Source organism: Diaphorina citri, unplaced genomic scaffold (genome assembly GCF_000475195.1).
Source record: "Diaphorina citri unplaced genomic scaffold, Diaci psyllid genome assembly version 1.1 scaffold1064, whole genome shotgun sequence".
Lineage (NCBI taxonomy): Eukaryota > Metazoa > Arthropoda > Insecta > Hemiptera > Psyllidae > Diaphorina > Diaphorina citri.
The window spans coordinates 9,262-19,883 of record NW_007378493.1 but is presented as its reverse complement, the minus strand read 5'-3'; the positions used below and the strand labels follow the sequence as shown (position 1 = coordinate 19,883).

General features: G+C 39.1%; 1 long non-coding RNA gene across 1 annotated transcript; it reads right to left on the bottom strand.

The window, feature by feature from the left end:
- Positions 1-2,045: 2,045 nt before the first annotated feature.
- On the bottom strand, positions 2,046-2,507 carry LOC108252969. Its single transcript, XR_001809631.1, has 2 exons — positions 2,408-2,507; positions 2,046-2,131 (listed from the first exon to the last, which is right to left on the bottom strand). It is a non-coding gene; the product is annotated as an uncharacterized LOC108252969 (long non-coding RNA).
- Between the last annotated feature and the right edge of the window lie 8,115 nt (positions 2,508-10,622).

The window sequence follows — 10,622 nt, the reverse complement described above, 5'->3', positions numbered from 1 at the left end:
GACGCTCTTCCGATCTTTTTTCAAATACGTATTCCGCAAATGTAATAGAAAGTCGTGTGATGTTCACACCAGATTTTTTTTTCTAATATGGGACAAAATGGCCTTCGAGTGGCTTCGAAGAATTTTGATGTCTGAGACTAGCGGCAGCTTTGTCCCTGATATTTGAGGAAAAAAAAAAAACACCTCAGTGGCGTAGCGTCCATGTAGGGCGTGTATGGCGGCCATACACTCAAAATTTACTCAAATACCCTTAAATATTGACTTTAAATATTTATGAAGAAGCATGTGCATGATTATGTAGTCATGTGCATGGTGATGGAAATTAGTGCCCTACACGCCTTACACTTGACTTTAGACCACGCTACGCAACTGAACACCTACCTTAAAAAAAAAATTAATACTCATTTATAAAGTATTGCCAGCTTTTCTCTGTTTAGAAATCATATGAATTAAAAATCTTAAAGTTCACTGGAGCTCCTCTCTGCTTTCTTGAACCAACCACATTAAAACTCGTTGATAAACCCCTGGGGGACCTCTTGGGGAGAAAAATAGACGAAGTGAACCGAAGAAGAGGTGGAGGAGAAGGGAAAGACGAGGAGTAATAGGAGGAAGAGGAAGAGGAGAAAAAGGAAAAGAAGGAAGTGATTTAGAAGAGCAGAAAGAGGAAGAAAAGTGGAACATGGAAATGAAAGGAAGAAGTAAGAGAATAAATGGTAAGTAGGAGGAGGAATAGAAGTTGAAGGAGAATTGAAATTAGGATGAGAGGAAGGAGAAGGAATCGGAGAAGAAACAAGCTGGGCCCGTCCCTCCGGGAATTTTTCAGCCCGTAGTTTATTCGATCGTGGTTAAAGAAAAACAGTACCTTATGTACTTACCTAATTTGTTTAATATTCATATTATTATGATTATTGATTTGATTTTTAGTCCGTGTCGCCCATGTCTCAGGAATGCACACAAAGGACACTTCCAGTCCCAGTTCTCCTCCTCTTCATGTCTGGTGACTCATACGTACAGACCATGAGACAAACCGGTCTTGAGATATTTTGTATACAACCTTTTCCCATTTAAACCTGTGGTACATACATACGTACAGACCATGGGACAAAAACTACTTTTTTGTTCTACTTTTTCCCATTTAAACCTGTAGTACGTACGTACGTAACGTACAGACCATGGGCTAAAAACCACTTTTTTGAATCAGGGTCAAAACACGGATATTTCCAACCATTTCCCGATTTTGAAAATTTGGACCGATTGCAATACTTTCATTACTAGTATAGCTCCGCTATACTGTAGTAATAGAAAGTAAAAAAAAGTTCAATTTTTGGACACTTTTAGTACAAAAAGGAATGAGATCCCACCAAAAACATAAATGTGAAAAATAACATAAAAACATTTTATTCGGTTATATTCGGTTCTTCTGTAAAAAATAACATAAAAACATTTTATTTATTTTATTTATATATTTATTTATTTATAAGGCCAAGTTCCTTTCCAAAAATTTCGGCCCTCAATCGTTCTGAGATCTTTACTTTGCCAAGTAAGTTAAGTGCAAGAAGTTGCGAATATAACAAAAAAAAATAATAATAATAATAATAATAATAAATAAAAAAAATAAGGGAAAATGGTTCTCCGTGGACGGAGGTGACCTGGATTTTGGAAGGAGATACAGGTTAAGGTGAGAGAGGACAGGCAACTTGGACCAAAGTAAAGATCTCAGAACGATTGAGGGCCGAAATTTTTGGAAAGGAAATTGGCCTTATTTTTTACATTTATGTTTTTGGTGGGATTAAGGTTTCATTAAGTAAAATGTTATCGGAGATGACATGACTTTCACTTTTTGATTGATGTACCTAAACAGAAGTAATCAGTGATTGACTAACAGGTCACTTTTCCCCTATAGGTCAATTTGTTAAATACTATTTTATTACAACAGACAGATTTTAATCCTTCCAAAAGTTTGTAAAAACTGTGATCACTAGCTGGATAGGTATTTGAATTGTTTGAATTTTAAATCAATATGAAAATTAACATTCTAGACATACTTACTTTTAAGCAATCTTTCTTGTACTTCCTTGATACAATATTTGGTTAGCCTAATTCTCTCTCTGCACTCATGAATATTACTTGCCTGTGAAAAGAAACAATATACATGTTTGGGACCAATAGATTGGCAAGGAGGAGTACAATTGTGTATGGCCATATGAAAACATTAAATAATGACCTACCTAAAGAGTAGGAGGATTGGTTAATTTTATGTATTTTATTTTTATTTACATGCTAAGCAACAGGGCCATGTGTGAATGGATTGGCTAGTAAATTAGAGCAAAATTAAAGACGGGGAGCAAACACGGAAAGTCCTTTGAAGATTTACCTACTTGCAGATCTCATAATAGCTCATACTTACTAGGCTTGTAACTTTTTCGTTTATTTCATTCCTTTCATTAAATTCACTGACTAGATTTTCTTTTTCTTGTATTTTATACAGGAGAGCAATTTTTTTCTCACCCCCAAAAAACGTTTTTTTTTTTTTTTTTTTTTTTTTTTGGTTTGTTGGCTTTATGGTTTTCTGGTCAAAATTTGCACCACCACTTTCGTGTTCCTGCTAAAAAGACCTTTAATTTGATATATAGGTCGACTAGGTTTAAATAAGTCCTTCTATGGGGACAGACCGACTGACAGACGACACCGAAGCGAATACAATAGTCCGTCCCTTATACCTTTTTTTATTACTATCGTAATATTAAAGGAAGGACGGGCTGAAAAGGAAGATGAGAAGAGAAAGAAGGAGTCGGAGGAGAGGAAAGAAAGTGAAAGAAGATAAAGGTTGGATGAAGAGGAGATCAAAGAAAAGTAGAAGGAGGAAGAGTGCTACCACATGAAAGAAATGTTAGTGTGCTACCATATGAAAACTCAAAGGGTTCAAAAACGTATGCTATAAAAAATACAAAAATCGATTTCCCTTAAGGTGTCCGTTTTGCCCACCCTTCCCCTATAAGGGACGGACTATTGTATTCGCTTCGGTGTCTGTCACTCTGTCGGTCTGTCTGTCCCCATAGAAGGACTTATCCAAACCTGGTCGACCTTTAAATCAAATTAAAGGATTTTTTACCAGGAACACGAAAATGGTGGTGCAAATTTTGTCCAGAAAACCATAAAGCCAAAAATCCAAAAGAACTTGTTTTTGGGGGATTTTTTCACATTTTCTCACACAAATGAGCTCTGATCTCGAAATTTGTCGCGACGACCTAAGAACTCAAAGCGAGAAAGTTTTAGATAACACTCCAGTCGATCATTTAAGACCGGTTTTAGCGTCGCCCCTCTGTGGATGAGTGGTCAAGAGCACTGACTCTCAACCTGGAGGTGCTGGGTTCGAATCCCGGCCAGGGCGGGAATTTTCTGACCGAACTTCTCCGTTCTTGGATAGGTATGTATGTAAAAGAATGTGCCTTGAAGTAATGCGAAAGCGGTTCCAAGATAAAATCCTTTAAAAAAGGGTGTTCAGTCGCTCATTACAGTCATTGCTATCAAAGGTTGTATGAATTTTAAACTCAGGAGTTCATGCCTTGTATTCAATGGAGTCGTGGTCCTTAAAAACAACAAATGAGTTATTTTTTAAGGAATCGAAAAGAGTTTCGCCTTACAAGTTAGGGCAATTGCCTTATTTCCAAATTAGGTAGGTACATGGGTATTCTTTAACCACGATCGAATAAACTACGGGCTAAAAAATTCCCGGAGGGACGGACCCAGCTTGTTGATTCTACTTTCATATAATGATTTAAAATCAAGACTAGAGCCTCCCTTTATTTTTTAATGTTTCCTAATAACTACCTGCTTTATTGGCCTTGCTCGGCGTAGCTTAACATAGGTGACGCTAAAGCCGGTCTTAAATTATCGACTGAAGTGTTATCTAAAACTTTCTCGCTTTAAGCCTTTAAGTTCATAGATTGTCACGACAAATTTGCCTTATTTCCAAAGGAGTCTTCAGTGCTTTAACTTTTCATCCTTACATTCATTATCTTTGTATCTTTCTCTCTTTTCAACTTTCTTTTCATCTTTGAGGCGCTGATGTTTTCAAGGTTGAACTTAACAGTCTGAGAGAGAGAGAGAGAGAAAGAGAGAGAGGAAAAATAAATAAGGAGAAGAGGGAGAGAGAGATGTACAGAGGAAAGGGAGATACTGAAGGAGAAGAGAGAGAGAGGAAAAATAAATAAGGAGAAGAGGGAGAGAGAGATGTACAGAGGAAAGGGAGATACTGAAGGAGAGAGAGAGAGAGAAAAGAAGAATGAGAAAAAGAGAGAGAAAAGGGGGAGAGAAAAAGAAAGAGAGAGGGAGAGAGAAAGAGAGAGAGACTTGCTTGAAAGTTTATTGTATTGTTACTTCCTAATGGCAATTTCCAACATAATGAAGAACTTTACCAGTGTTGCCAGAATATGAACTTTAGTAGAAAATAAATATAATTATGTACATTTTACCAAGGCCAGGGGTCGGGAACCTTCTAAAAAGAAAAATCTGGTGTGAACATCACACGACTTTCTATTACATTTGCAGAAGACGTAGGTATTTGAAAAGAAATAGAAAGTTAAAAAGTGTTGCCAGAATATGAACTTTAGTAGAAAATAAATATAATTATGTACATTTTACCAAGGCCAGGGGTCGGGAACCTTCTAAAAAGAATTAACTTGGTTGGTAGCGCGTCTGCTTATAAGGCATAAGCGGATTCAGGGCGAATTCCCTATCGTGGCGGATTTTATCCTGAACGGATAATGTTCTTTCTCGGAACGGCTGGCTACCTTCTATCCTGTCTTCCTTCTCTCTTCGATTTTGGGACGATAAGACCTTCGCAGTTACAGTTCCCTTTATTAAACCTATTTTTACTTCTTTTTTGTTTTATTTTTAGGCAGCTAATTCGGTAGGTACTGTTGGGTATATCTATTCCGGGCATCATCTAAAAGTATGAAAACCATGGATTAGAGAAAAATGGTGCTGAAACTTTAAAAAAAGACAAAAAAAATCCTTTCACATTTCACAAGCATAATATAACAAGCGTGTTGAGCGAAAAAATGTCAGACAAAAAGGAGGAAGAAAAAAAAAGAGTTACGATTTTTATCACGTTTTTTACTTTCTATTACTACAGTTTAGCGAGCTATACTAGTAATGAAAGTATTGCAATCGGTCCAAATTTTCAAAATCGGGAAATGAGTGGAAATATCCGTTTTGGGATCCCCTGATGTCAAAAAAGTGATTTTTAGCCCATGGTCTGTACGTATGTATGTATGTACTATGATCAACATGTTCATAAAATTAAGTATCATGGATAGATAGAGATATGTATTTTGAATGAATGATTTCACATTAAGATAAGGTCCAAATAAATCTTTGGTTGTTGGATATCATACTCATAATGAGGTTTTTAATTTTCCTTGTGTTTTTCACGTAACCGTCTTTTAAACCGGCCAGTATGAGGAGATCTTGAAAAATATGTGCTAAATTGGTACTAAATACCACAGGGCTAATTGAAGCTTCAGGTGTGTGGTGTCCAAACACTAATAACTTGACTACTGTTCTAGTGAGGAATTTTACCATTAATGTCCATGTAGGTAGTAGCAACATCTATTTTAACAGACATTAATTTGGTTACTTTTTTTATGGTTAATTTCCCAAATGTAATAGTTTTTTTTTTTTTTTTTTTTTTTTGAGTTTCGGGCCAAAGACGGGTCGTCCAAACCGTTCAATGATCAGCAAAAAGAAACAGCTCTAGATAAGAAGAGGCTCCCAAGCGCCAAATTAATTTATGCGGTGGTATTCGCGAACCCCAGGGGGGAGCTTTGCAAGCCAGTCTGGCGTGGAAAACTACTCGTTGGAACGCATGCAGTACTAACTGGAGAGATTCTACTCCTGCTAGTGCCGCAAAGTTCAAGTTTGTAGCGCGTTGAACTTTTGCCTTAAATGCGGCTTTTATTCAAATTTCAACCACTACTCCACTTTTTGTTTCGACATTTTCGACCTACAGCTGTGTCCACACCTATAATGCCGTCGCTCGATCGTCGAAAGATGATCGATCGACGGCGTAAACTATGTGTTAACATACCATTAGATGTCTAGGTTGGTACAGCTGCTATCATCGGAATCCGGCCCTTCTTTAGAGAATCTACTCTGCTTATAGTGCCGCAAAGTTCACGTTTGTAGCGCGTTGAACTTTCGCCTGAAATGCGGCTTTTATTCGAATTTCCACCACTTTCTATTTCGACATAGTTAACCTAACTTTATAGATCTCAAAACTTCACTTTCTATTTTGGCATTTTTGACCTATCGAGCAATATTACTTGAGGGACATAAGAGTATGCGTATAGCCCAGTTGAAATCCAAGCTGGGCCCGTCCCTCCGGGAATTATTTAGCCCGTAGTTTATTCGATCAGTACCTATGTACCTACCTAATTTGTTTAATATTCAGTTTATTATCATTGATTTTTTAGCCCGTAGTTTATTCGATCGTGGTTAAAGAATACCTACCTATGTACCTACCTAATTTGTTTAATATTCAGTATATTAACATATTCGATCGTGATTAGAGAAATCAGTACCTATGTACCTACCTAATTTGTTTAATATTCAGTTTATTATTATTCTTCATGATTTTTTGATTTTACTTTCATGTAATGATTTAAAATCAAGACTAGAGCCCGTTCTCCCTTTATTCCCAATATAATGTCACCCATTCATTTATTGGCCTTCCTCGGCGTAGCTTAACACAGGTGACGCTAAAACCGGTCTTAAATTGGATAAATTTCGCCCCGCGCTGTCATCCAACTTTTACTTGTAACAACACTTGCCCTGCCCCAATCTATCAGAACCATGTACTCTAAAGCTAAAGGAGTGGCCGTGGCCACCTACTGGAGACATAAGATCTGCAAATATGGTGATCCGGACACGGAAAGTAACTCTTTAGGAAGGAGAAATAAAAATGCAGCTTACCAAGAAATGAAGAACCCAAATTCACCACTGGTTTCCGGCCCTTTTTTCATAACGCAAAAAGACATTTTTTATATAAAATAATACTGTGTCTGCCTCTCTCTACATCCAACAATATTATAATCCAGCTATGGCCCTTTCACACTCCTGGTGTTCATTCAAAGGGCCTCACCCTGCCAAGGCTAAGAAAAAAGTGGATCGGGGAGCACGAACAGAACGTCGAGCAGGTAAAGGGAAGTGAAGGAAGAGGGGAGCGACGACTTCAAACCGCATAGAACTGAGAGCAAAAAGCTCTATGCTCTTTGCTTTCCACTCCACTCTGTTTCCAGCCTACTTTGCGTTCCTCGTGATTGGTAATCAGATGGGTGCAGGTAAAGGGAAGTGAAGGAAGAGGGGAGCGACGACTTCAAACCGCATAGAACTGAGAGCAAAAAGCTCTATGCTCTTTGCTTTCCGCTCCACTCTGTTTCCAGCCTACTTTGCGTTCCTCGTGATTGGTATTCAGATGGGCGACCATCTGGGCAATCACGTACGTGCGGCTGGATTTTCCCTATATTTTACTCTGTAGTTCTGTAGAATTCATTCAGAAAATGACCCTATGGGGCCCCGTCGACAATAAAAATGCCGCCAAGCCGACGTCGACAATAAAAATGCCGCCAAGCCGGATCTGACGACCAAAGGGCCAGTTCCTCGGTCGTTCTCTACGCCAAGGCAGTGAGAATCGAAAGGGCAGGAGCGATTGTTATGTGTGTTTGTGGTTTACAGTGTTAAACCTAATGTTACAAAAGGGAACTACATACACAAGAGAGAGAGAGAGAGAGAGAGAGAGAGAGAGAGAGAGAGAGGAAGAGAAAACTAAGGATAAGAGAGAAAAACATAGGAAGAAAGAAAAAGGGACAAGAGAGAGAGAGAGAGAGAGAGAGAGGAAGAGAAAACTAAGGATAAGAGAGAAAAACATAGGAAGAAAGAAAAAGGGAGAGAGAGATAAATAGGGAGGGAGGTAGAGAGAGAGTAAGAAAGGGAGAGAAAGCGTGTGTGAGAGAAAATAAAGAAAAGTCAAAGCAGGCACACTCTGTGAATCCTAGGGTGTAAAGTCCACGACCCACCTCTGTGGATGAGTGGTCAAGAGCACTGACTCTCAACCTGGAGGTGCTGGGTTCGAATCCCGGCCAGGGCGGAAATTTTCTGACCGAACTTCTCCGTTCTTGGATAGGTATGTATGTAAAAGAATGTGCCTTGAAGTAATGCGAAAGCGGTTCCAAGATAAAATCCTTTAAAAAAGGGTGTTCAGTCGCTCATTACAGTCATTGCTATCAAAGGTTGTATGAATTTTAAACTCAGGAGTTCATGCCTTGTATTCAATGGAGTCGTGGTCCTTAAAAACAACAAATGAGTTATTTTTTAAGGAATCGAAAAGAGTTTCGCCTTACAAGTTAGGGCAATTGCCTTATTTCCAAAGGAGTCTTCAGTGCTTTAACTTTTCATCCTTACATTCATTATCTTTGTATCTTTCTCTCTTTTCAACTTTCTTTACATCTTTGAGGCGCTGATGTTTTCAAGGTTGAACTTAACAGTCTGAGAGAGAGAGAGAGAAAGAGAGAGAGAGGAAAAATAAATAAGGAGAAGAGGGAGAGAGAGATGTACAGAGGAAAGGGAGATACTGAAGGAGAGAGAGAGAGAGAAAAGAAGAATGAGAAAAAGAGAGAGAAAAGGGGGAGAGAAAAAGAAAGAGAGAGGGAGAGAGAAAGAGAGAGAGACTTGCTTGAAAGTTTATTGTATTGTTACTTCCTAATCCCCCCTTTTTTTTTTTTTTTTTTTTTTTTTTTTTTTTAACAGAGATAAAAGGCGCGGAATGTATTTAAAAGAATGAGAGGAAGCAGAACAGAAAAATTTGTGTCCCCTAAAAAAACTTTGTTTCCGTAAAAAATTAGTCCAATAAATTTGTTTAAATTCATTATAATAATCTTTTCTCCTCCGAGGCCTGGGAAATAATAGAACTGGCAAAACAGTGCCTAAGAGTAAGGGGGGTTACTACCCTTAGTATAGCACCTAGAAAAGTGGTGGGGTGTTGGTCTCTTAGGCTGTGTCCATACCTGGTCGACGCCGTCTTTAGATTCGAACCGTCGATTGACGGCGCGGCGTCTACTATGTGTGGATACAGCTTTAGCCTGGGGGACTATATTAGGGTTCCCCTTTTCGAGGTGGAAAATGAACAACGGAGGTCTTGCCGTCCTGGATTCGAAGAGAGAAGGATGACGGGATAGGAGAAAGCCAGTCGTTCCGAGAACAAACTTTATCTATTTAGGATAAATTTCGCCCCGCGCTGTCATCCAACTTTTACTTGTAACAACACTTGCCCTGCCCCAATCTATCAGAACCATGTACTATGGCTGTTATGACTGGGTGCTACTTGAGAGTTCCTCTCTTATTATGCTTGGGTGGAAAATGACAATTACGTCACCAGCATTAAAAAAATAACTGGAGAATTGTCTTATAATGTCCCTTATGGCATTATTACTTATTCTGTCTGGCTGAGGGATGTTAAACAGTTAGTAGATCAGCGTCTAGCTAGGGGACTACAAACAGGGAGTAGACTAGTGCAAATTTCCGTATGCTATATCAATAGTAAAGGTTGAGTGCGAAGGGCATCCCACTCGGAAAATTTTGTTTAGGCAAAGCCAAAAAACCAGTTGGCCTCAAAGTGATCACTCTAAAGCTGGTTGAGAGGCCGACGATAAACGCCGACCCCATCTGAACATGGGTAAAGGCGAAGCAAAAGCTCATTACACGGGGAGTATTTTAAGATAGGAAATTTTCGACCAAAAATCGGCCGCCGTAGGCGGCTCAGGCTCGGGACTTCGAAAAATTTTCTTTTTTTTTTTCAAATACGTATTCCGCAAATGTAATAGAAAGTCGTGTGGTGTTCACACCAGATTTTTTTTTTTTTTTTTTGAAAAAAAGAGAAAGAAAGAGGTTGACACCGTGTGATAATTAATTTGGTGACAACCAAAATTATCTTTTGTTTTCTCTCTACCCCCCCTCCCATCTCTCTCTCTCTCTCTCTCTCTCTCTCTTTCTCTCCTTCGTGTTTTCAGCCCCGTTCCCATTGTCTGTAAGGTATCCTGAAAATTCCAGAGCACTCTATAGATTTCTCAACCATTCTCTTCTCTCTCTCTCTCTGTGTGTGTGTGTGTGTGTCTCTTTCTCTCTCTCTCTCCCTCTCTCTCTCTCTCTTTCTCCCTCTCTCTCTCTATCCCTCTTTCTTATTTTCTGTTCCTGCCTCCTTCTTACCCCTTATCTCCTCTTCGTTCCTTCTTCCTACTTCCTCTTTCCTCACTCTTTCACTTGATCTGTTCTCTTCATGTCTCCTCTCTGTCACATTGTCTATTCCTGCCTGTTTCTTTCTCCCTTCCCTTAGTCCTTCTCTCTCTCCTTTTCCTTCATCTTTCTCTTCGCTCTCTCTCTCTCTCTCTCTCTCTCTCTCTCTCTCTCTCTCTCTCTCTCTCTCTCTCTCTCTCTGTGTCTCTTTCTCTCTCTCTCCCTCTCTCTCTCTCTTTCTCCCTCTCTCTCTCTGGATCTGATTTTCTTTAATCATGATCGAATAAACTACGGGCTAAAAAATTCCCGGAGGGACGGGCCCAGCTTGTTGT